The 27,339-nt window shown below is 38.4% G+C and overlaps 1 pseudogene; it reads left to right on the top strand.

Moving 5' to 3' along the window:
* The first annotated feature begins 22,243 nt into the window (after positions 1-22,243).
* LOC118619236 lies at positions 22,244-22,849 on the top strand (annotated as a pseudogene).
* The last annotated feature ends 4,490 nt before the right edge of the window (positions 22,850-27,339 follow it).

Here is a 27,339-nt window from a genome sequence, read left to right as displayed (position 1 = left end):
ATAATATTTGTTAACAATCCTTTGTATTTCTGTGCTGTCAGTTATTATTTCTTCTTCTTCATTTTTGATTTTGTGTATTTGGGTTCTCTCTCTGTTTCTTGGGGAGCCTAGCTAAGGGTCCCTCAATCTTGTTGATCTCTTCAAAGAACCAGCTCTTTGTTTCATTGATCCTTTGAATTTTTTTTTTTTGTCTCTTGTCATTTATTTCTGCTCTGATCTTTACTATTTCCTTTCTTCTACTTGCTCTGCGGTTTTCTTTTGGTTTGCTTTCTACTTCTTTAAATTGTGAAGTTAGATAGTTTATTAGAAATTTTTCTTGCTTCTTGAGGTATGCCTGTAGTGCTATGAACTTCCCTCTCAGAACTGCTTTTGCAACATTCCATAAATTTTGTGTTGTTGTGTGTTCATTTATATTGCTTTCCAGGCAGTTTTCAGTTTCTTCCTTGATCTCTATGGTAATCCATCCATTGTTCAATAACATGCTATTTAGCTTTCATGTTTTCAAATGTCTTTGCTTGTTCTCGTTGGAATTGATTCTAGTTGCATGTCATTGTGATCTGAGAAGATGATTGATATGATTTCAATTTTCTTGAACTTGTAAAGACTTAGTTTGTGCCCTAATATGTGATCTATCTTTGAGAATGTCCCATGTGCACTTGAGAAGAATACGAATTCTGTGGTTTTGGGGTGTAACTCTCTGTAGATATCTATTAAATCCATTTGGTCTAATTCTTCATTTAGAGTCTCTGTTTCCTTGCTAAGTTTTTGTCTAGAAGATCTAGTCAGTGAAGTCAGCGGGGTATTGAAGTCTCCTGCTATGATTGTGTTGCTGTTGATTTCTCCTTTGAAGTCCTCCAAAAGGTTTTTAATATATGTTGGTGGTCCTATATTGTGTGCATCTATGTTTATCAAGGTTATAGCTTCCTGTTCGATAGATCCTTTCAATATTATGTGGTGGCCTTCTTTGTCTCTAGTTATGGCCTTCATTTTGAAATCTATTTTATCAGATATGATTATTGCTACCCAGCTTTTTTTTTTTTCCTTTCATTTTGCTTGAAAGATTTCTTTGCATTCCTTCACTTTCAACCTATGTGAGTCTTTTGTTGTGAGGTGGGTCTCTTGTCAACAACATATATGTGAGCCATGCTTTCTTTTCCTGTCAGTGACTCTGTGAGTTTTTTTCGGAGCATTCAAACAATTCACAATTAAGATGATAATTGATATGTACTTATTTTTTGCCATTTTTGTTTAATGTCATTCCATTTTTCTTCCTATTTCTTCTGCCAATTACAGCAGTCCTTTTGTCATATCTTGCAGTGCTAGTTTGGTGTTAATATATTCCCTTAGCCTTTTTTTTTTTTTTTTTTTGGTCTGGAAAGCTCTTTATTTGACCTTCTATTTTGAACGATAGCCTTCCTGGATAGAGTAGTCTTGGATTAAGATCCTTGTTTTTCATTACCTTAATTACTTCACGCCATTCCCTTCTGGCCTGTAGTGTTCTTGTTGAGAAGTCAGCTGAGAGCCTTATGGGGGTTCCTTTGTACATAACCTGTTGCTTATTTCTTGCTGCCTTAAAGATTCTCTTTTTGTCTTTAATTTTTGGCATTTTAATTACTATGTATCTTGGTGTGGGCCTTTTTGGGTTCTCCTTACTTGGGGTTCTCTGTACTTCTTGAACTTGAATGCCTTCTTCCTTCACCAAGTTAGGAAAGTTTTCTGTCACTATTTCTTCCAATATATTCTCTAACCTTTTCCCATTTTCTTCTTCCTTGGGGACTCCTGTGATGCGAATGTTATTACGTTTCCAGTTGTCCCACAGTTCTCTTAAGCTGTCTTTCTGTTTTTTAATTGTTTTTTTTCCATTTGGTTTTCTGATTGGTTGATTTTTTTCTACTTTGTCCTCTAATTCACTGATGTGGTCCTCAGTATCCTCTGCTCTGCTGGTTAATCCTTCCATTGTGTTCTTAATTTCTGCTACATCATTCTTCATTCCACTTGGTTGGTTTTCAGTGTTTCTATATCTTTACTCATGGTGCTGATGTCCTTACTCATTCTGTTGAGTTTCCTCAAGATCATGGCTCTGAACTCTACCTCTGATAATTTGCTCTAGCTGCATTTCATTGATCTCATCTTTGATAGAGTTTTCTTGTTCTTTCTTTGGGATTTGTTTCTTTGTTTCACCATTTTGGCTCTCTTAGTGGGTTTTCGAGCCTGCCAAATTTTTTCTGAAGGTGTTAGTGTTCTGCTGTTTATGGCTCCCTCTACTGGGTTTGGATGAGCCTGGGTGGGCCCATGTTAAACACCACTGTAAAATCTTACTTTCCTGGGTAGATTTGCAAGCCCAGGAAAGGGTCAGTTATCCTCTTGCTTTTTCCTGGTGGCTAGTAGTCTTAGTTACTTAGTGCCTTCGAATGTAGCCCTGGTGATCTGCATAAGAAGATTTCCAGAGGGTGGGATAGATGCTGGTAATTAATGAGCCTCAATTTGTATTTCTTTTCCTCACTTGGGAATGACCAAATGTCTGAGGGTGAGGCGGCTGCTGCCTTCCCTACAGCTCTGGGAAGGAGCACACTGACCACCGTCCTTTGTGACTGAAACTCAGCAAAAACTCTGAGTGCCCTCCAAATCCCGGGTGTCCCCACAGATTTCCAGCTCAGTCTTCCTTCCCTCTGTCATAGCCCCCAGGTGAGTGGCTGTGGCTATTTTAGCTCTCTGTCCTGGCTCTCTGTTCTGTGGAATGATCTTGGTCTTTATTCCCCAAGGGCTCTGCTCACAACTAAAACTGTTGCTGTCCCTGGGTTCCCAGCCCACCACGCCATCATGCCTCTGCAGATCCTACCAATGTCCCTGGTTATATGTTCCTGTCCTGCTGCTTTTCTTTGTTTTTTCCCAAGGATTTGTCTTAATTTTAGTTGTAATTCCTGTTTGATTTTGGGAGATCATCTGTATAGCTTCTATTCACTCCGCCTCCATTTTCACATCTTCTATGCTTATCTTCTGCTCAGCTGGGTCACACAGGCCTTTCTGGTTCCCCTGTACCTTGCAGGTCCTGGATTACACAGTCCCTTTGTGGACTGGGCTCTATACCTATGTTATTGGCTGCTGGGTCGCACAGGCCTGTCTGGTGCTTCAGCACCCACAGGTCCCATGGGTAACTGTATGGCACAGTCCCTGCTGGTTCGTGCAGGCCTCTCTGGTGCTTTAGCACCCCACAGGTCCTGTGTGTAACTAGATCATGCACTCTCTGCTTAGTAGCACAGTCCTCTCTGGTGCTTCACCACCCCGCAGGTTCTGTGGGTAATTGGATGGCACAGTCCCTATTGGATCGCACAGGCTTCTCTGGTGCTTTAGCACCCCAAGGTCCAGAGGGTAACTAGATCGCACAATCCCTGCTGGGTCACACAGGTCTCTCTGGTGTTTCAGCATCCCACAGGTCCCAAGGGTAACTAGATTGCACAATCCCTGCTGGGTCACACAGGCCTCTCTGGTGCCCCCGCACCCTGCAGTTCCTGTGGACGGGCAGCTGGATCACACCAGTCTCTCTTGGGCTCAGGATTCCTACTGCACTTGTGAGCTGCTGGACCGCCCAGGCCTCTGTGGAGCCCCACATCCTGCTGTTGGCAGCTGGGGAGTGCTGCTGCCCTATGTGGCTCAACTTCTGCTCAGCTTTTGCTGTAGTTTTTAGGGATGGGTCTCAGCTGCTGGTCTGTGTTTCTGTTGCCTGGGGATGGATGTCTGCTCCCCAGCCTCTGTTGCTGAGGGCATATCTGGACTGTGATCAGGCTGCTACTATGGGGAGGGGGGTGCTGAGCTCCGGGCTGTCTGCAGCTTCCGTGACTAGAACCTTGGGAGCTCCACTACTGTGCACCGTTCTGTGTCGACACAGAGTATCCACTGGTACGATGGTGCCAGGTGTGCTGGTGGGCTCAGGTTGCTGGGCCCCAGCCTCTCCCACTGTCTCCTTCCATGGAAGACCTCTGGATCTTCCAAAATGGTGGGACCTCCCTGCCACACAGGGGGAATCGCCCTGAAGGGCCACTTACCATGGTAGCTGGCTGCTCCCATCCACAGCACAGAAACTTTCTGCTCTGTGGCTCTGAACTGCTTGGGTTTGGTCGTCCACCTTAACGTCCACTCACACACTTGCTCACTCTCTAACACACGCACCCTCCCTTCAGTCCTGCCTGCATGCCCTAAAATCTTTAGCACTTCTAAAATCTACTCGTGAATAAAAGTCCCAGTGAAGGTATCATAACTCTGAACTCAGAACAGACTCAGGATGATTATTTTTCTATTTCCATTCATATAATCATTTGTAATCTATTTATTAAATTACTGATTTCTAAAATCAGTATTCTCGTTACACTTAAACAATTTTTAGCTGTGTCCCACCTATAAATTTACTTATTCTGTATTACTTTTTATTAAAATGGATGTATTTAAAATAACGTTGTACCATTATTGTGCATTTAAAATAATCTTATGCCATGGCCCATGTGGATTAATTATTTGGGCATCATTTTGTGTATCAAAAGGTTTTCCGTCCTGGTCAGCGTCTATGGTCCCTGGTTTGTGTGGGTGCAACTGATCTCTCTCTCTCTCTCTCTCTCTCCCTCTCCTTTCTTCTCTCTCAAACATTCAATAAAAACATTTTTTTAAATTAAAAATAAAAAGTTCTCACTTGACATAAGTAGAATAATTATAAATGTAAAGATGATTAAAATCAAGTTTTTATGTTAAAGAATATATATAAAATTCTAAATCTACTCAATTTCAAAATTACACACCTAAAATTACATTATTTAATGAGAAAAAGTATAATGTTTGGTTATTGATAAGGGCACATTTTGACTTACAGAAAGTGAAGATGCTATTGCTGAGTTTTACTTTTTAAAGTTTTATGTTAACTAAAGAAGCACAATTTTTCATATGATCAAAAAACAAAATAAACAATTACTTATTTCTCCAATATAGTTGGATACTAAGGAATGATTCTTAAAAAGATATGTGACCTTTGTTAGACTAACTTTTATTTCAAATTGCCATCTGAAGTAAGCAACTGAATGGATGAATCTAGTTATATTAGTGCTTTGCCCACATATTACAAGAAAATGATTTATTTTCAACTCACCAGTGCCTTCTGACTGAGGAAAAAGTGTTTATTAAGAACTTTTTTTCAAATATTTCAAGAGCCTTTTTATAATAATCCAAGTGGTTTATAGCAAACTCTTCAAAAAGTGCATTTGCAGTTTAGACCACAAGGTACACAATCTGATCAAAGGTACATGCATACTTCTAATCATGTGATGCTTAGATTGTTTTTGGCTTAATACTTATGCAAACTTAACTTGTAAGGAAACTGGTTTTATTAGGGAACTCACACTATTCCTGGCTTGTATGGCAGTGCCCTTTTGAAATTCAGCCATGTGACTTGCTTCGGTGACTGGGATGATGTGGGCCACTTCATGGGAGAAGCTTCTAAGAGCCAGTGTGACACACATAGTTATTATAATATTATTGACCATATTTTCTATCACTTCATCAGGTATATAAATGTTTAATCACTATGTTATACACCTGAAATTAATATAATGTTGTATGTCAACTATAATTGAAAAATAAAATTTAAAAATTTGAAATAAAAAGAACCAGTGCACTTCTTTATATTTCCTTGCCCCAGCCATGACAGTTGGCAATGTTTCAGTGGTGGCAATGTGTCCCAACAGGAGCTAAAACGATGGCACCATTGCAGAGCAGAGCTCTAGCTAAACTGAGGACACACACTCATGTTTTATAGGTCAAAAAATATGTGGGACTGTTTCTTGCTACAGCTTAATCTAGCCCATCCTGATTAATACACACATACATTTTTTTAAATGAGCAGATATATGTAGAAAATTAAATTAATTTGTGAGTTCCTGCATATAAATCTTACTGATTATCTTTTCCAGAGGGAGTTGAAGTCCTAATTACCTCATAAAACACTGAAGACTTTCTGAGTGAAAGTCAATATGCTTCAGTCTAAAATATTTCCCATCTCTTCCAAAACTGTCAAGAATTCGGAGGAATATCTTTAATATAAATGACAAAATTAACAATATTTTTCTAAATAATTGTGTATACCCAATGGAACAAAAAAAATCCTTAGTATTCAAAACAAAATTTAATTTGCTTCTGTTGTAACAGCTTAAATGCATGAAACCTGTTTTCTTAGCCTAAGACCAAATACATCTTTAGTGTCAGTGCTTAACCCAATATATCATGTTTAGTCTATGTTACTGTTTGGGGGAAAGTTGTCAATTCATTTAGAAATCTCTAATCACAGCAATTTTTAATACTTGGTGAAAAAAGTCTTCATGGAATTCTTTATTTACTCATATTTAAAAAACAGTTGTTAATGAATTGTGTGCTGCCACACTAAGTATGGCAGTGCTATCAGATGGCAGTGATTTTCAGCCCATGTGCCACAAGAATTTTTGAAACATGCAATACTTGACTATTTAGTCAGTGGCACTGACCTCTTTTCCCTTACAATGTCAAATAAAAAAATGACAACGGCTAACACAATGTTAGTTGTCTGGTGTGAATGAATCAAAATTATAGCTATTATTTTGTTAGATAGGCAAAATATATATTTTTTGGCCTACCACAGAATTTTAGTAATTAGTTTATATGTGCAGTGAGATGAAAAAGCTTGAAAATTGCTATCATACAGTATATGTCTTTCTCTGACTTATTTTAGTTAGCATTATGTCCTTAAGATGTATCCATAGTCTCAAATGCCCATTTTTTTTTGTTTCTGCTGTATCTAGAATACTAAAATGAACTTTATCTTTTTATGAAAGTACTTTATTCATAATTTTATTTGTTCTGTACCCAAACATCAGTTTCATCATTGTTTATATCAAATTTACTGAAGATCTTACCAATACTTCAAATCTCTAGCCCTTGTTTTTAAATGTGACACTATGTACAAGTATTCCAAAGCTGTTGCATTTATTCCCTGTTACAGTATATGTTAAGTATTGAGGCACATTTGAATATCCTTGTGCTTAATTTCAAACATTTTGATAGATTGCTCCTGGTATTCTTTAAATACTTTAAAATTATGCTTGAGGTTGATTAGTTTAATTTGTGACTCTAAATATATGATACAAAATGGAATAGAAAGAATTGCATTGTCAATGAATAAAAATAAGGAATATCGGGCCCTGGCTGGTTTAGCTCAGTGGTTAGTTTGGCCCACAGAGCAGAGAGTTCTGGGTTCAGTTCCCACTAAGAGCAAGTATCTCGGTTGCAGTTCATCCCTGGCCCTGGTTGGGGTTGTGTGGGTGGCAACCAGTCAATATGTCTCTCTCACATCGATGTCTCTCTCTCTCTCTCTCTTCCTCCCTCTCTCACTCCTGCTCTATCTGAGGATAAATGCAAAAACAAAAAAATAAACAAAATGAACAAAAAAATAAGAACTTTTGATAAGTTTTTAAATTTTTAAAAAATCGTTGTATAATTAACATACAGAGTAAAAAAAAAAAATGTTTTCTTGTGATGATTTTTGAGATTTACTTCCTTAGCAACTTTTTAAAAAAATCCTCAACCAAGAATATTTTTCCATTTAACTTCAGATTGAGTGAGAGAAAGGGAGGGAGGAAGGAAAGGAGAGAAAAAAAAGAGAGAGAGAGAGACAGAAAGACAGAGACAGAGAGACAGAGACAGAGAGACATCAACCAGGGCTGGGGACTGAATCACAACAGAGGTACAACCACTGAGTCAAACCAGCCAGGGCTTCTTAGTAACTTTAAATCATGTAACACAGTATTATTAACTATAGTCAGCATACTGTACATTACATCCCCCATGACTTATTTTCTAACTGAGAGTTAGACCCTTTGACCCCCTTCACCCATCTAACCCACACCCTACCCCCTGCTTCTGGCAACTACCATTCTATTCTCTGTATCTATGAGCTTTTGTTGTCGCTATTATCTGTTTGATTGTTTTATAAAGTCCACACATTGGTGATTATATAGATTATGTCTTTCTGTGTCTGACTTATTTCACTTTGCATAATGCCCTTAAGATCTATCCATGTTGCCACAAATGGCAAAATTTTACTCTTTTATGGGTGAATAAAATAACTATATATCTATATCTATTTATATCACAAGTTTTGTATTCATCCATCAATCTATAGACACTTAGGGTTGTGTCCATATCTTGTAAATAATATTGTGATGAACATATATATCTTTTCAAATTGGTGTGTTTGGTTTTCCTTGGATAAATACCAGAAGTGAAATTGCTGTTTCATAATTTTTTGAGAAACCTCCACAATGTTTTCCATAGTAGCTGCAACAATTTACATTTCCATCAACAATACACAAGGATTGCCTTTTCCCAAAACTTGTTATTTCTTGTCTTTTTTACAATATCCATTTTACAAGATTTGAAGTGATATTGTGGTTTTGATTTTGCAAATCCCTGATTATTAGTGATGTAGAGCATCTTTTCATGTACCTGACAGCCATTTGTATGCTTTCTTTGGAAAAATGTCTATTCTGATTCTCTGCCTATTTTAATTAATAGCTATTTCTTTCTTTCTTTCTTTTTCTTATTTTATTTTATTTATTTATTTATTTTTAATTTTATTTTTGTTACAGATGTTTCTTCTTTTTTACCCCATTGACACCCTCCTGCCCCCCCACCCCATTCCTGGCTTTGTTGTCCACGTCCATTGGTTATGCATACATGCATATAAGGTCCGTGGTTTATCTCTTCCCACCCCTACCCCCCCTCTCCTGAGGGTTGTCAGTCTGTACCCTACTTCCATGTTTCTGGGTCTACCCTGTTCCTCAGACTGTTATGTTCATTAATTTCCATAAATAAGTGAGTTACTGTGGTATTTGTCTTTTTCTGCTTGGCTTGTTTCATTTAGGATAATACTTTCCAGGTCCCTCCATGTCGTCTCAAAGGATAAGAGATTTTTCTTTCTTACAGCTGCATAGTACTCCATTGTGTATATGTACCATTGCTTTTTTATCCATTCGTCTACTGATGGACACTTGGGCTGTTTCCATATCTTAGCTATTGTAAATAGTGTTGCTATGAATATGGGGGTACATATATTCTTTCTGATTGGTGTTTCAAGCTTCTTAGGGTATATTCCTATAAGTGGGATCACTGGGTCAAATGGCAGTTCAATTTTTAATTTTTTGAGGTAACACCATAGTGTTTTCCATAGTGGCTACATCAGTCTGCATTCCCACCAGCAGTGTACCAGAGTCCCCTTTTCTCCACACCCTTGCCAACACTTGTTTGATTATTTGTTGATGGCAGCCATTCTGAGAGGTGTGAGGTGATACCTCATAGTGGTTTTAATTTGCATCACTCTGATGATTAGTGATGTTAAGCATTTCTTCATATCTCTTAGCCATTTTTATGTCATGTTTGGAGAGGGGTCTCTTCAGCTCCTCTGCCCATTTTTTAATCGGTTCTTGTCTTCCTTTTGTTGAGTTGTATGAGTACTCCACATATTTTGGAAATTAACTCCTTATCTGATGTGTCATTGGCAATGATGTTCTCTCATACAGTGAGTTGCCTTTCCATTTTGATAGTAGTGTCTTTTGCAGTGCAGAAGCTTTTGAGTTTGATGTAGTCCCATGTGTTCATTTTTTGCTTTCTTTTTGTTGCCTTAGGTGATGTATCACTGAAAATTCTGCTGTGTATGATGTCTGAAATTTTATTGCCTACATTTTCTTCTAGAATTTTTATGGATTCCCGGGTCATATTTAAGTCATTTATCCATTTAAGTTTATTTTTGAGTATGGTGTATGTTAATGGTCTAGTTTCATTTTTTTGCATGTAGCTGTCCAATATTCCCAATACCAGTTATTAAAGAAGCTGTCTTTACTCCACTGTATGCTTTTGCCACCTTTGTCAAATATTAATTGAGCATATTGCCTTGAGTCCATTTCTGGGTTCTCTATTCTGTTCCACTGGTCTATATGCCTGATCTTGTGCCAGTACAAGGCTGTTTTGATTACAGTCACTTTGTAGTATAATCTGATATCTGGTATTGTGATCCCACCTGCTTTGTCCTTCTTTTTCAAGATTGCTGTGCCTATTCAGGGTCTTTCTTGGTTCCATATGAACTTTTGAAGCATTTTTTTCTAGTTTTGTGAAGTATGTCATTGGTATTTTGATGGGGATTGCACTGAATCTATAGATAGCTTTGGGTAATATGGACATTTTAATGATGTGAATTCTTCCAATCCATGAACAAGGTATGTGCTTCTACTTTTTTATATTTTCCTCTATTACTTTTTTCAATGCCCTATAGTTTTCTGCAAATAGGTCCTTCATTCTTTGGTTAAGTTTATTCCTAGGTATCTTAATTTTTTTGCCGCAATGGTAAGTGGAATTTTTTTTTTTTAGTTTCTCTTTCTGTGAGTTCATCATTGGTGTATAAGAATGCCATTGCTGTCTTTCTTTTTTTTTTAATTTTTTTTTTGTTACAGATTTCTTGACATTAATTTTGTATCCTGCTACTTTGCCATATTCATTTATTAAGTCTAGTAGATTTTTGATGGAGTCTTTAGGGTTTTCTATGTATAATATCATGTCATCTGCAAATAATGACAGTTTCGCTTTCTCCTTTCCAATTTGTGTTTTTTTTTTTTTTTTTCAATTAAAAACTTTCAAGGTCTCTCTCTCACTTTCTCACTTTTTCTTTTCTTTTTTTCAAATCTTTATTGTTGGATGTAAAATGTATTACAGATGTTCCACATTTTTCCCCCATTGACACCCTCCTCCCCACTCCCGCCCCCCTCCCACCTTTTCCCACACTATTGTCTGTGTCCATTGGTTATGCATATAAGTTCTTTGGTTTATTTCTTCCCACCCCTCCAACCCCTTTCCCTTTGAGGTTTGTCAGTCTAGCAATGAATTTGTGCTTCTTAATCGCTTCACCTTTTTCACCCATTGTGCCAACCCCCCTCCCAACTGGCAACCAACAAAATGTTCTCTGTATCTATGAGAATGTTTCTGTTCTACCTGTTCATTTTGTTCGTAGATTCCATTGTTGATAGTTATGTATTCATTGCCATTATTTTTTGTTCATACATTTTATATTTTTCTTCAAAAAGACCCTTCATCATTTCATATAAAAACGGTTTGGTTGTGATGAACTCCTTTAACTTTTTCTTGTCTGGGAAAGTTTTTATATGGCCATTGATTCTAAATGACAACTTTGCAGGATAGAGTAATTTTGGTTGTAGTTTCTTGGTTTTCATCACTCTGAATATTTCTTGCCACTTCCTTCTGGCCTGCAAAGTTTCATTTGAGAAATCAGTTGACAGCCTTATGGGAACTCCCTTGTAGGTAACTAGCTGCCTTTCTCTTGCTGCTTTTAAGATCCTCTCTTTGTCTTGAACCTTTTGCATTTTGATGATGATGTGTCTTGGTATGGGCCTCTTGGGGTTCATCTTGTTTGAGACTCTCTGTGCTTCCTGGACTTGTATGTCTGTTTCCTTCACCAAGTTAGGAAAGTTTTCTGCCATTATTGTTTCAAACAGGTTTTTGATTTCTTGTTCTCTCTCTTCTCCTTCTGGCACCCCCAAGATGCGAACGTTGGCAAGCTTGAAGTTGTCCCAGAGGCTCCTTACACTATCCTCATTTTTTTGGATTCTTTTTTCTTTTTGCTGTTCTGATTGGGCATTTTTAGCTTCCTTATATTCCAAATTGATGGTTTGCTCCTTGGATTTACATACTCTATTATTGAAGCTGTGTAAATTATTCTTTATTTCAGTTAATGCCTCCTTCAATTCTAACTGTGTATCCATGATTTCTATCTGGTCCTTTTTATGCTCTTTAGGCCCTCCCTAAGTTCACTGAGGTTCTTACTGAGTTCATTGAGCATCCTTATAAGCAGTATTTTGAATTCAGCATCTGTTAGGTTGCTTATCTCCATTTCGCTTAGTTCTATTCTTGGGGTTTTGTTCTGTTCTTTCATTTGGGACCTATTTCTTTATCTCCTCATTTTGGCTGCCTCCCTGTGTTTGTTTCAGTGTATTACTTAATGAGAGGTATGGGGCTCGCTGAGACCAGATGCTGCTTGTTTGAAAGAATTTAGGAAAAACCTGAAGCAGGATCCAAGACCGGCCAATCCTATGGTTAAGCAAGTGGCAACAGCTTGGGTGGGCTTGAAAGTTGGGTGGGGCGGGGCAGGGCCTCAGGGAGTCAGCAGGGCGGGGCTACCAGTGTGAGCCAGGTTGCAGGAGTCCCAGATATGGAGACTGTCTGCCGCCCCTGGGCCGGGCTCACCAAAGGAACAAAGGCCTCTTACAGCACGTTTGTCCCCGAGAAAACCCCCTCTCCAGCCTTGCGCCAGTGCCAAACAGCTCAGTTCTTCCCTGTATGTCTCTGGTGCCCCTCGACCTCCCTCCCCTCCAAGCTTAGAGGGAGAGAGTCCGATAAGTCCGTGTGCGGGCCCTTTAGGGAGCTGCCTGGGGCTCCAGCCGCTTCAGCTTCCCTGAGCCTCAGTTTCTGCTGGTTTTTCCCGCCAGAAGTTATGGGGACTTCTCTTCCTGGCACTGGAACCCTGAGCGGGGCACCTGGTGTGGGACAGGGACCCCTCAGTCCTCAGGAAGGACCTTCCCAGCCGCGGGAGCCTCCTGACTTTTATCCGCCACACGTGGGAGTGGGACCAGCCCGCCGCCCCTTCTACCAGTCTGGATGTGGCTGCTGATTTAATTTTGTAGTTGTAGGACTTCCATTCAGCTTGATTTCAGGTGGTTTTAAATGATGGTTGATCTGTAGTTTAGTTGCAACTTTGATGTGGTTGTGGGAGGACGTGATATCGCGTTTACCTACGCCGCCATCTTGACCGGAAGTCTCCTTTCGAATTTGGATCCCTTTTATTTTTTCTTCATTTCTGATTGCTGTGCCTAAGACTTCCATTACTATGTTATTTAAGAGCAACAAAATGGGCATCCGTGTCTTGTTCCTGTTCTTAAGAGGAATGTTTTTAATTTCAGTTCATTGAGTATAATGTTGGCTGTAGGTCTTTCATATATGGCCTTTATTATGTTGAGATATGATCTCTCTAATCCCACATTGCTGAGTGTTTTTATCAGAAATGGATGCTGGGTTTTGTCGAATGCTTTTTCAGCATCTATTGATATGATCATGTGGTTTTTATTCTTCATTTTGTTTGTGTGGTGTATCACATTTATTGATTTGCAAATATTGTATCAGCCTTGCATCCCTGGGATGAATCCCACTTGGTCATGGTGAATAATTTTTTTGATGTATTGTGGATTTGATTTGCTAGTATTTTATTCAGGATTTTGACATCTATGTTCATCAGGGATATTGGCCTGTAGTTTTCTTTCTTTGTAGTGTTTTTCTGGTTTTGGAATTAGAATTATGCTGGCCTCATAAAAAGAATTTGGAAGTCCTTCTTCTTCTTGAACTTTTTGAAATAGTTTGAGAAGAATGGGTGTTAGTTCTTCTTTGAATTTTTGGTAAAACTCCCCCATGCAGCCACCCGGGCCTGGGCTTTTGTTTGCTGGGACAGTCTTGATTACCTCTTCAATTTCCTTAGTTGTTATTGGTCTGTTCAAGTTTTCTATCTCTTCCTGGTCCAGTTTTGGAAGACTATGTGTTTCTAGAAATTGGTCCATTTCGGTTAGATTGTTGAATTTGTTGCCATATAATTGATCATAGTAACTGCTAACAATCTTTTGTATTTCTGTTGTGTCAGTTGTTACTTCACCTCTTTCATTTCTTTTTTTTTTTTAATCCTCACCAGAGGACATTTTTCCATTTTTTGTTCAGGTAGAGTGGGAGGGAGAGAGAGGAACAGATATAGAGAGAGAAACATCGATGTGAAAGGGACACATCGAGTGGCTGCCACCTGCACAACCGACCAGGGCCGGGGACAAACTGAAACCGAGGTACGCGCCCTTAGCGGGAACTGAACCCAGGTCTCTCAGGACCGCAGGCCGACGCTTTAACCGCTGAGCCAAACCGGCCAGGGCACCTCTTTCATTTCTGATTTTGTGTATTGGGGTTCTCTCTCTTTGTCTCTTGGTGAGTCTAGCTAAGGGTCCATCAATCTTGTTAATCTTTTCAAAGAACTAGCTCTTTCTGTCATAGATCCTTTGAATTGTTTTTTTGGTCTCCTGTCATTTATTTCTCCTCTGATCTTTACTCTTTCCTTCCTTCTACTTGCTCTGGGTTTTTTGTTGTTGTTGTTGTTGTCATTGTTGTTGTTGTTTGTTTGCTTTCTAGTTCTTTAAGTTGTGAGGTTAGACAGTCAATTAGAAATTTTTCTTGTTTCTTGAGGTAGGCCTGTAGTATTATAAACTTCCTTCTCAAAACTGCTTTTGCTGCATCCCATATATTTTGTGTTGTTGTGTGTTCATTTTCATTGGTTTCCAGGAAGGTTTTAATTTCTTCCTTGATCTCCACGGTAACCCATTCATTGTTTAATAACATGCTATTTAACCTGCATGTGTTCAAACGTCTTTGCATGTTTTGTTGCAATTGATTTCGAGTTTCATGCCATTGTGATCTGAAAAGATGTTTGATATGATTTCAATCTTCTTGAACTTGTAGAGATTTAGTGTGTGTCCTATCATGAAGTCTGTCGTTGAGAATGTCCCATGTGCACTTGAGAAGAATGTGAATTCTGTAGTTTTGGGGTGTAATTCTCTGTAGATATCTATTAAATGCATTTGATCTAGTGCTTCATTTAGAGTCTCTGTTTCCTTGCTAATTTTTTTGTCTGGAGGTTCTATCCTGTGGTGTCAATGGGGTGTTGAATTTCCCTGCTATGATTGTATTGCTGTCAGTTTCTCCTTGGAAGTCCTCCAGAAGATTTTTAATATATTTTGGTGCTCCTATATTTGGTGTATATATGTTTATCAAGGTTATATCTTTCTGTTGGATAGATCCTCTCAATATTATGTAGTGGTCTTCATTGTCTGTAGTTATGGCTTTCATTTTGAAATCTATTTTATCAGAGATGAGTATTGCTACATCAGCTTTTTTCTTTTCCTTTCCATTTGCTTGGAAGATTTTTTTCCATCCCTTCACTTTCAACCTATGTGAGTCTTTCTCTTGTTGTGAGGTGGGTCTCTTGTAAACAACATATATAGATGAGTCATGCTTTCTTATCCAATCAGCTACTCTGTGTCTTTTTATCAGAGCATTCAGTCCATTTTTATTTAAGGTGATTATTGATATGTACTTATTTATTGCCATTCTGGTTTAGTGTGGTTCTATTGTTCTTCCTATTTCTTCTACTAATTACAGCAGTCCATTTAATATTTCTTGCAGTGCTGGTTTGGTGCTAATATATTCCCTTAGCTTTTTGTGTGTGTGTCTGGGAAGCTCTTTATTTGACCTTCTTTTTGAATGACAGCCTTGCTGGATACAGTAGTCTTGGATTCAGATCCTTGTTTTTTATTACCTTGATTTCTTAATGCCATTCCCTTCTGGTCTGTAGTGTTTCTTGTGAGAAATCAGCTGAGAGCCTAATGGGGTTTTCTTTGTAGGTTACCTGTTGCTTATCTCTTGCTGCTTTTAAGATTCTCTCTTTGACTCTAATTTTTGGCATTTCAATTACTATGTGTCTTGGTGTGGGCCAGTTGGGGTTCTTCTTACTTGGAACTCTCTGTGCTTCTTGAACTTGAATGCCTTCTTCCTTCATCAGATTAGGAAAGTTTTCTGTCACTATTTTGTCAAATATATTCTCTAACCCTCGCCCATTTTCTTCTTCTTCAGGGACTCATATGATGCGAATATTATTATATTCCCAGTTGTCCCACAGCTCTCTTAAAGTGTCTTCCTGTTTTTTTTTGTTTTGTTTTTTTTTTTTCTGATTGGTTGATTTCTTTCTACTCTGTCTTCCAATTCACTGATTTGGTCCTTAGCTTCCTCTACTCTGCTCTTTAGACCTTCCAATGTGTTCTTTATTTCTGATATCATTCTTGATTTCTTCTTGGTGGTTTTTAATTTCTAATTGGTTGATTTTCAACATCTCTATGTCCTTACTCATGCTGTTCAGCTTCCTGAAGAACATGGTTCTGCATTCTAGCTCTGTTAACTTGCCTAACTGCTTCACATTTATCTCATCTTCAGTAGAGGTTTCTTGTTCTTTCATTTGGCTTTTGTTTCTGTGTTTCATCATTTTGGCTATCACAGTGTGCTTTGGAGCCTGCCAAGTTTTCCCTTTGTGTGTTGGTGTTCTGCTGTTCGTGGTTCACTCTCCTGGGTTTGGATAAGCAAGGATGGACCCACGTTAAACACCACTGTCAAGTCTTACTTTCCTTGTTAGAGTTGGTAGCCCAGGAATGGTATAGTTATCCTTTAGCTTTTTGCCTGGAGGATATCAGTAGAGGTTACTTGAAGAGTTTTGTGTTGTCAGTTGAATGAAAAACTTCCTCATGTGCTCAGCATAAGGGTATTTCCCAAGGGTGAAGCAGAGGCTGGTTGTTATTGCCTCAATTTGCATTTCAATGGCCCACCTGGATGGGGTTGAATTTCTAAGGGAGGGGTTGCTGCCTCTCCCCAGAGCCCTGGGAAGGAGCAAGATGGCCACTGTCCTGCATAGCTGCAACTCAGCAAATGCTCTGAGCCCCCTCTAATTCTCGAGTACCCCCACAAAGTTTCAGTCTAAATCCACCCTCCCTCTGCTGGAGCCCAAGGTGAATGGCTGTGGCTATTTTAGCGTTGGTCCCGGCTCTGCGCTGTGGAGCCACTTTGGAGTTTAATCTGAGGGTGCTGCTCACAGCTAAGGCCGCTGCTGTGTGTGGGCCTGTAGCCCCTCTCTCGTGCCTCTGCAATCCTACCAGGATTGAGTCAGTGTCCATGGTTATATGATCCTTGCAAACTGCTTTTCTGTTGCTTTTTTCCATTGATTTGTCTGTGTTTTAGTTGTAATTCCAGTTTGGTCCTGGGAGACAATCTGTGTAGCTTCCATTCACTCCACTGCCATTTTGGAATCCCTATTTTTATATATTTTAATGACATTTTAGGTTTTTTAATAGATATTTTAAAATACTAAAAAATGTATTTATTTAGTCCTTATAACTCTTTGCAGACATACGACTGAATCACTACCAGTAAAAGTATATACATTTCTATTACCCTTTGTGTTCATGTTTTAAAAATTCTCTTTTAAATCATTCATTCATGATAGGACTAACCCACAACAAAGTAAAAAACAAAAATACCAATCACAGGTCTGATTTCATTCACAATTATGTTTAGTTATAACTATTTTTTATTGTCAGTGATGGTCAACCCCCAGAAGTCATAATTTAATGTACTACTTAAAAATGTGGTGATATGCTTATAATTTCAATATATAATAATATACAGTAGGAACTAACAATTTTTTAGTTTGCCTCTTTAAAAAGTTATGTTGGATATTTCAGTTTTTTTAGGTTTGAGGCAATCAGTGGGTAGGCCTGAAATTTTAGGGTAAATTGACTATTTCATTGGATTTACTATGGACACTTCCTTCAGAACACCAATATGTTCAGTATCACAGGTGTCATGTAGCAGTTATATGTGTTTATATAACACATTATTTTATTGTTCATAACAAGCCACTTCAAAACCTAGTACCTTAAAACAGCCACTATTTTATTATCTTCAAAATAGTTGGATAGGATTCCACTGGCCGTCGGACCTTTCATTCTTCTTACTTGACGACTCTCATGCTGCAGTATTTACTGTTGGTTTGCCTGGAATGTGCAAAATGGCTTCACTGCATGTCTGGGGCCCTGGTGTGGATGGTTCTAGAAGATGGAGCTCAGCTGGGCTTCTTACTCTCTATTAGGTCTTTCCATGTAGTCTCTCCACATTGTTCTCTTCAGTGGGGTAGATGGAATTCTTATATGATATTTGAGACTTAGCAAAGTAAAAAACAGAGGATAGAAAAACAAAGAGTTTTTAAGGTTTAGCCCTAAAACTGGCAAAATATAACAAGGATGAGACAGAAACGGGTACAGAGAGAAACAATTCATTCAACAATTAATACAAAAAAATTGGGAAGGTATATTACACACCCTGGACCACAGAAATTCTGAAATCCAGACACATATATGTTGCCAATTTCCCTGGCTCTGTGGCAGAAAATGGATATTAATTTAAAACCAGTTCTGCTTCCTGGGGTGAGTCTTCTAATCACTTAGCTCTTTCCTCTGGATTCTTGGTTCTGATTTCTGAGTTCATTGTTTCTTTTCAATAAGAAATGGCCTGCATGCTTTCTTTTCTTGGAGTTATAGGACTCAGAGGCCTCTTTTCTTCAACTGTCTCTTTACCCTTTAGTCTGAGTTACTAGACCCAGAATGAATGTCTTAAGCCAGCCATGTATTATGTTACAATTTACTTTATTAGACAGAACCTACAAGCACACATCTCTTCAAGACAGGCCCCCTCTCTACTTGGGCCATGGGTCAGCTTGCTCAGGAACAATTCTTAGATGTTCTCTAACCCGAATTATCTATCAAAAATGGTCTATGAGAAATTCTCTTAGATTTTTAGAAAAGATGGGCTGCATACCTTACCTTAAAGTTTTTCTGAGGTTTTAAAAAGGGTCTTACAGGTGCAACCTAGATATAATGTTTATCTGAGGTTACATTTTAATATAGATATGATCTTACACTGAGGGCAATTATTAATTTGGGAGTCTTTTTCCAGGAAATAACTTATTATTATTATTTTTATCCTTACCCGAGGAAATTTTTGCATTTATCTTCATATAGAGCAGGAGGGAGAGAGGGAGAGAGGTAAGGGGGGGTGGGGAGAGAGAGAGAGAGAGAGAGAGAGAGAGAGAGAGAGAGAGAGAGAGAGAAACATTGATGTGAGAGAGACACATCGACTGGCTGCCACCCACACATAGTGGGAACCAAACCTGGGACTCTCTGGTCCGCAGGCCAATCCTCTAACCACTGAGTGAAACAGGCCAGGGCCCAGGAAAAACTTAGAATGAGAAACAGTTGTATATTCAGACTTAGCAAGCCTTGGTTTCATTATATTCCTTTTGATTTCTGCTTGCAAACTGAATAGATTTTTAGTTTATCTGAAGACTCCTATACTTTATAAGGGGGGCCAAAAAATATTGATTGGCACTTTTATCTTTCTGTCTTGGATATTCACAACTAAATCTCAGTTCGTTACATGCCTTTTCTATCTTCCACATTATTTTAGGCAGTGGTTTTGTTAATTTTTTATTATTATATAACTCCAACCTCCCATCATGATTTCCATACTATATTTCTGGACTTTAACATTACCTTCATGTCAATACCACAATTTTTGCTATGGCAGTACCCATTTTTGATACCAATTTTTTTTGGTTATTTATTACAGTGTAATAAATCACCTCTAAACCCAAACTTAGTGTCTTTAAAAAAATCAATTTTACTATTTCTCATGATTCAAGAATTGACTCATGCTTAGCTGTATGGTTCTTCTGCTAATCTTTTTTTTTTATTTTTAGTTTTTATCCTCACCCGAGGACATTTCTCCACTTTTTGCTCAGATAGAGTGGGAGGGAGAGAGAGAGAGAAACATCGACGTGAAAGGGACACATCGAGTGGCTGCCACCCGCACGACCAACCAGGGCCGGGGACAAACTGCAACCGAGGCACATGCCCTTAGCGGGAACCGAACCCGGGTCTCTCCGGACCGCAGGCTGATGCTCTACCGCTGAGCCAAACCGGCCAGGGCTCTTCTGCTAATCTTACTCAGTGTCTGTTTTGTGACTACAGTTAGATGGTGCTGAGGCTGTCATCTCCAAGATGGCTTTATTCATGTGCCTTTGCCTCAGCAGAGATAGATGGAAATCTGGGCTCATCTGGGGCACTGGGTGGTGAGCCTCTCTCTCTCTTCATGTGTTTCTTCCCCTCCATGTCTTTTCCACGTGGTCTTGCCACATAGTCTCCTAGCAGCAAAACCAGATTCCTTAATTGGATCAGATTTTTCTAAATCACGAAAAGTTGACGGGGTCAGGTCTTCTCAAATATTAGGTCTGGAAATAGCACAACAGTACTTCTGCCATATTCCATTGGTCAAAACAGCTCACCCAGATTCAATGTGGAAGCTACTAAACAATGGCTTGAAAACAGAAACAAATGGCTCACTGGGAATCATTTTATAGACTAGCTACCACAAATTTTAATATAGATATGTTACTATTAGACAATGTTGGTCTCTGAATTCACTCAAATAATGTTTTGTTCCAACAGTGCTATACCATCCATGTTTTGAGAAACATTGGTTTAGTGATGTTACCATTGTTTGTTTAGATCTCTGAATGATAAACATTTAGGGCAATTTAAATAGTACAATGTAGCATGAAATTATTTAACTACCTTTTCAAAGATTGTGTAGTGATTAATGAATTGCTTTTATCTCTTCATATTCTAGTCACAATAGAGTAGTTTCCTGCAAGCAATGTGATAAGAAATGGTTTAGACGGATTGTCAAAGCCTTTTTTAGGAGAGTTCAAAGGCATGTAATAATCTGAAAAGATAAGTAGGTAATATCTATTGGTTAAGAATAGAGTGAAAAATATGTATTACAATAATTTATTTTTAACAAAATAATATGCTTCTTTACACAGCTAAAAAATAGTTATGAAAGTGCCTGAAGCCCATTTATTCTTCTGTTTGAAGTAAAATATCATTTTAAAATGAGCTTTACAGACTACAACAAATAAATCATGTAGTCGAATGTTAATATTTGTAATATGTCTTCAAAACACATAATTAAGTTTCACCAAAAGAGATTTTTTTTGTAGAGATGTCAAGCAAGCTATTATTGTTGCAAAATACAACTCTTCGGTTAATCTGCTATTGACAATATTGCCTATATTTTCTCCTTACCGCTTACAATAAAATGCTTTGAGAAAGAGATAAGTTGAGGAAGGAATTGCTAAGCAAAAAGGAGTGAGAATTTGATGATTGGGAAAATGTTCAGCCTATCCAGATAACTTGCTCTGGAAACAGAGCCAAGGATATGTATGTTTAGTTAATTTTTTGAAGAGATTAGGCATGTGATTTATAGACCAGTCAACCATCTCAGCAGAAACACTGTCAGCATGGGCAAAGAGGGAAAGACACATACAATGAGGAAATGCCATGTGAAGACACAAAGATCAGACAACCCTGTGATGACAGAGACCAGAGTTACACAGAGGAAAGCCCAGGGCACCAAGGATTGCTGGAAACCATGGGAAGTGAAATGGGAAATAGGGCCCTGCCCACACCTTGATTTTAAACTGGTAGCTATCAGAACTACGAGAGAATAAATTTCTGTTGTTTCAAGCCACTTGGTTGATAGTAATTTATTATGGTAACCCTGGGAAATAAATATAGGGGGTTTGATGATGATGAAGAAATCTGAACTCTTTAGAAAAAATAGATATCAATCTGTAAGCCATTAGACAAAATCCTTACATATGAATATCCAGTTGGCCACCAGACTATAATCTCATATAACAAAATTAAAATTAAATCTCACAGAATCAAGAGGAAAATTTGATATTATTTATTTAGAATTGTATGGGGCAATAGCAGTGGTGAAAATGTATTTTACATTTAATTTTTAAATCTTCTCAAAATGTTAACTCCTGCCACACATGATGCAATCTGATTTGTCTATTCTATTCTACTCTGTTTTCTACTTTCTATTCTATTCTATTCCTTTGACGTCATAAAAGAGGGCAGTCATTGGCAGTGGCAGGACATTGGTAGTGATCTTTTTGTGAGCTATGGATGTTACCATGGACACCAGTGCAGTACAGAAAATCATGAGTGGGAGAAAAGAAAATGATGAGAACCAAGAATAGTTTCTTCACATACAGTATGTATTTCTGAAAGATTATTTACTCCTAATTTTTGTACTGAGTTTTTTCTTTGTTTCAGACTGTGATCTTTTCAAATGTCAAAGTCTCTCCTAATAAAGCTACAAAACCAAGATCTTGATATAAGTATTATTAACAGCTATTTCCATTTTATCCTATTTTGATCTTTTTTTTGCCAATTTGTAAAGACCTGTAATGTTTATAAAAATGATTAGAAGACAGAACATATGGCAGCCGCAGCTGTGAGGCGCAGGTGATGATCTGTGTGCCTGGTGGGCGTGCGCGGAGCTGGCCTGGCCTTCGCTGCCCTGGGGCTCTGCACCCCTGCTGCTGCGCGGGTGCTGATCCAGCCCAGGCCAGATGATGGTCAAGTATCTCCTGGGCCAGAGTGTACTCCGGAGTTCCTGGGACCAAGTGTTCACTGACTTCTGGAAGTGGTACTGAACCCCTATGGCAAACATGTGTTGATGAAAGACAGTGCACCCAGAGGTAACCCCTGCTTAGAAGCTCCTGTCTTGGAATCTTCTGACCAAGACCAACAGGACGCCCAGCTGGGCAGAGCAACTGTTTTCTGCCAATGTTGCTCACTCGGTATACATCCTGGAGGATTCTCTTGTGGACTCATAGAACTAGACCATGACCACCTTCACCTGGAACATCAGCCGCACCTGACTGATGGTGAAGGAACCATGTGTTTACTACATGAACACTGAAAACACCTGCTGAACTAAAATCTACTGGGAAGCCTGGGTTTTGCTCCTCTGGCTTATTTGGCGTCTCCAGAGCTGTCCAGGAATTTGGTCTCGCCTGGTTCCAAAACGATATGACCAAAATGATGAAGGGTTTGGAATAAATTTTGGCTAAACTGCAAGGTGAGGCCCCTTCCAAAACCCTTGTTGAGAGGAGATGGCACTGGCAGCTACAGTGCAGGCCAAGGACCTGAGCAGTAAGGCCGCCACTAGGCATTAGCCGCAGCAGCTTGTGCGGCCAGCCCAAGCCCTGCTGCGGTGGCACACCAGACCACTGGCTTCACTCCCTCTGCCCTGCAACCTTGTACTTTATTATTAAAAGTCGACTTCTAGTCCTGTCTACTGTCTGGGTGGTAGGTTGGGGGTGGTGTCTGCTTGGCATCTACAGAGCACCACACATGTTACCCAGGCAGGGCCTGCTTCTTCCCACATGGGATAACTGAGGACAGAGGCATAAGGAAGGTGCCCTGATTTGCCCAGAGTCACAGACAGCATGCAGAAAAAAAGCACTAGACTGTAAGCTCCATGAGGGCAGGGACCTTTTTTTGTTCTCTGATGCATCTCAAGTACCTGGAACAATATCTAGCACATAATATACACTCAATAAATATTTGATGAATTCAATCAGCCCCTCTGTCCCCCAAATGATTAGAAAACAAATGGGCTGTCCTCTAGAATAAAAATCTTATAAACAGTTTGCCACTTCAATGTTATGTAATTTGTTATGATTTCTACTAGTCATTCATCTTTATTTTTAAATGCTTCATGTATGCCTTTATATTTTCATGTATTTAATAGATTAATATTATGAAATGATAATGAAATTCTGAAATAAATGTATACAGTATATGTATAATGTCATGGTAGTCACCAATTTGCTGTTATATTCAGAGACACCAATGGGGAAATGTTTACATTTTAGGGGCATGGTGTATGTTTGCAGTGGAAGATAAGTAAGACCATAGAGCAGTGTCCCACAAAGAAAGACTGGAACATCAGTTGAACAGAAAATATATCTGTCAGAGTTCAGTCAGAGAAGCAGAACCAGTAGGGGTGCGTGTGTGCGTGTGTATGAATTTGTTTCAGGGGATTGGTTTATATAACTATGAAAGCATGTAAGACTGATATCTTCTTATATGATGCTAGATGTTGAAGTTGACAGGACAGGGTAAAAGTAAGTACAAATGCACATGGGGCAGACCAAAAGTAGGGTGGAGTCCAAAAGCATGAGCTGAAAACCACTAAATAGACTGTCTTTTCTGGCCTTGGTAACAAGAAAATCTTGCAGAAGCCATGCCCTTTGTCACAAAACTAAACACAGACACACAGTATAGGAGTTAGAAAGCTAAAGGAGGTTCCAGGGAAAGGTTCGCTTGCAGGTTCAGCTATTGCTTTATGTCTATGAGGTGAGTCAGTAAATCTGCAAAATATATGAACTACAAAATGCTGTTGCTAATCTTCTGCCTTCCAAATAGCACAGGGATATCCCCTGTGGCTTACTCATGGGCCTCAGATGATTTTTCCAGGCCTGGGTAAATATTTCTCCTCTGTATTTCCTTAGCCCTTTGTAAATTGTAATAGTAGTTACCATGCATTAGACACTTCGAATACAGCAGGCACATGTGTTACCTCATTTAATCCTCAGAAATTTATTGTGAGGTAAGATATGCCTAGAGTCATGCTCATGCTCTGAAGCTCCAAACCATGCCCATCTTTAATACAGCACATATGTGAAGATCTCTGATTATTTATATCTACATGTGTCTTCTTTCCCAGTACACTGGAAACTCCTTAAAAGAAAAAAAAAAATGTTTCTTTTTTTAAATTTTTTCATGTCAGTTTGCATTTTCTCTTTTTGTACTTTGATCACCCTGTAGAAATTTGGATCACCAGTTTTGCTTTTGTTTGTCTTTGTGAAAACAGAGAATAAAATATCCTTTTAAGATAACTTTAGTAAATTATCATCAAATGCTTTATTTGGGTGGGGGCATGGCAGTTATTTTTAGACAAATGAAATGATTATAAAAGCTTCAAGAAATTTCCAGAAGCTTAAAGGATTTTTTAATTGTCTAAAAACTTTCATCAGTTCTTCGGAGTGATAAACACTATCATGGTCTGGTACAGAAAAGTTCAGCATCATTGTCTTTGATGTCTGGCCTAGAGCTCTCAGCGTCATCATGGGGAGAAGACTCTGCTTTCAGGCACCAGGGAAGTGCTAACAAGAAAGTTATTTCTCTTCAAACTGAAACAATAGCAAAAAGGAAATGGGTGCTTTGGTATGACATGATGAGAAAAATAAATTTAAAGAAAATTAGTAAGAGTAAAATATTGAATAAGGAAAGCAAAAACAAAATAAAGACAGTGGTGCCCATATTAGGGAAGGGGTCTTTATTAGAGGAATTTGCTGACAGCATCCTCAGTGCACTAAGCACATTACTGGAAAAGATGTCATTAGACCTAATTTAAAAATAGAGCATTTATCAGCATTGGCTAGAGAAAATTATAGAAAATAAGAAACAGTATAAAAATGGTTGTACATAGAGGTAAACAAAAGATTTTTTATCACTCATTCTTGATTTCCACCTTTAAAAGTATTAAATGAGGCTGGCCTGTGTGGCTCAGTGGTTGAGCGTTGACCCATGCACCAAGAGGTCACTGGTTTGATTCCCGGTCAGGGCACGTGCCCAGGTTGTGGGCCAGGTCCCCAGTGGGGGGCATGCAGGAGATGGCCAATCCGTGTTCTCTCTCATTGATGTTTCTATCTCTCTCTCCCCCTCCCTTCCTCTCTCTCAAAAATCAATAAAGAAAAAAAAAGTATTAAATATATGATTCCAAATGTATTTTGAACTCTTCTTAAGTAGCAGGCACCATGCACATTCTTGGACATACACTGGTGAATAAGTCAAGGTCTCTCACCTTATTGAGATGACACTATAATGGGAGCACATACAAGAAATGAGGTGGCTCAAGATGAGAATGCAACCATAGGACAAGACATAAGAGGGAAACTTGACCAAATGTGGAGACTTCCAAGTAGCCTTTTCTAGAGGTGACATATATGTGACATGAAGGATGGGTAGAATTTTGCAAAAGAAATGAGTAAAAGAATAGGGTAGAACACTTTAAGCAAGGAAATAGTGTATGAAATCATGGGGAGTAGAATAATATGGCAGGTTCTAAGAGCACAATCCCTAACAATTGAAAGATTAGATTGGCAAACTATGATTGGCATAGGCAAGGTCTCATTAAAAATCCTGAATCAAAAATAAAGAGAATATAACTATGCTTTATAAGATATCTTCTTTAAAAACCAAGCAGTGAATTAGAATTAATTTCCAAATCTAATATCACTTGAATATTCCATTAATCTGGAATATTCTTACGTTATTAAGTTTCTCACAAACCTCTTCTCCCAATGCTTTATGTTCAGTACCTAATTGTTAAATTTTTTAGCCAGTCCTGTTGCTCTCACAATCTCTTTTATTTCATTTTTGCAATGTTTGGCAGATTCTCATTGGTATTTTTGTATGTTATCACAGAATGTAAGTGCTTGCGTTATAAGTCTGGTGTTGTAATCAGATAATAACACAGAATATTTTCTTTACTCTTCCTTTGATAATTCCATATGGTCTTCAAAGTGGGGGAAACAATGTTTTTGTGTTGTTTTTATTTAAAAAGACTCAATATACTTTGTAAATTATGAGATTAAATAATATATTTAAACTATTTGTCATGTCCAAGTGTACAAAATCATGCCACAATCAAGAGAGGACCACTGTCTAGCATGTGTAGTATATATGGAGCATGTAATCAATTGAATTCTCTTGGAGCAACATTTTTGCTAATATGTCTCCTAGCACAAGAGAAATAAAGGAGAAAATAAACAAATTGGAATACATCAAACTAAAAAGCTTCTGCATGGCTAATGTCAATAATATATTAAGAACTTACACAATTCAATACCAGGAAGACAGACAATCCAATTTAAAAATGGACAAAGGACCTGAATAAACACTTCTCCAAGGAAGACAGATAGATGGCTAATAGGAAAAAAATGCTTAATGTCACTAATCAAAGAAAGGTGCAAATTAAAACCACAATGAGATATTACTTCACAGGTACCAGAATGCCTACCATCAAAAAGCAACAAACAACTACTGGCAAGGGTGTGGAGAAAACACAACCTTAGTGCACTGTAGGTGGGAATGCAGACTGGTGCAGCCACCGTGGAAAACAGTATGCAGTTTCCTCAAAAATTAAACATGGAACTGCCTTTTGACTCAGTGATTTCACTTCTAGAAATATATCCTAAGAATCCCAAAACACCAATTTGAAAGAATATATGCTTATATTTTCCTATGTTTATAGCTACATTCATTACAATAGCCAAGAACTAGAAATAGACCAAGTCTCCATCAGTAAATGAGTGTATAAAAAAGCTGTGGTACATATATACATTTAAATACTATGAGACTGTAAAAAGAAAAAAAATCAAGCAGCATTATTTATAATAGCCAAGATTTGGAAGCAGCCTAGTTGTTCACCAGTAGTTAAGTAGATAAAAAAAGCTGTGGTACATTTACACAATGTAAGACTACTCTGCAGTAAAAAGGAAGAAATGTTTACCTTGTGCAACAGCATGGATAGACCTAAGTGAAATAAGCGGATCAGAGAAAGATAAACACCATATAATTTCACTCACATGTGAAA

This window comes from Molossus molossus, unplaced genomic scaffold (genome assembly GCF_014108415.1).
Source record: "Molossus molossus isolate mMolMol1 unplaced genomic scaffold, mMolMol1.p scaffold_m16_p_6, whole genome shotgun sequence".
NCBI lineage: Eukaryota > Metazoa > Chordata > Mammalia > Chiroptera > Molossidae > Molossus > Molossus molossus.
The sequence above is the reverse complement of the archived record's forward strand: the minus strand, read 5'-3'. Positions and strand labels throughout refer to the sequence as shown.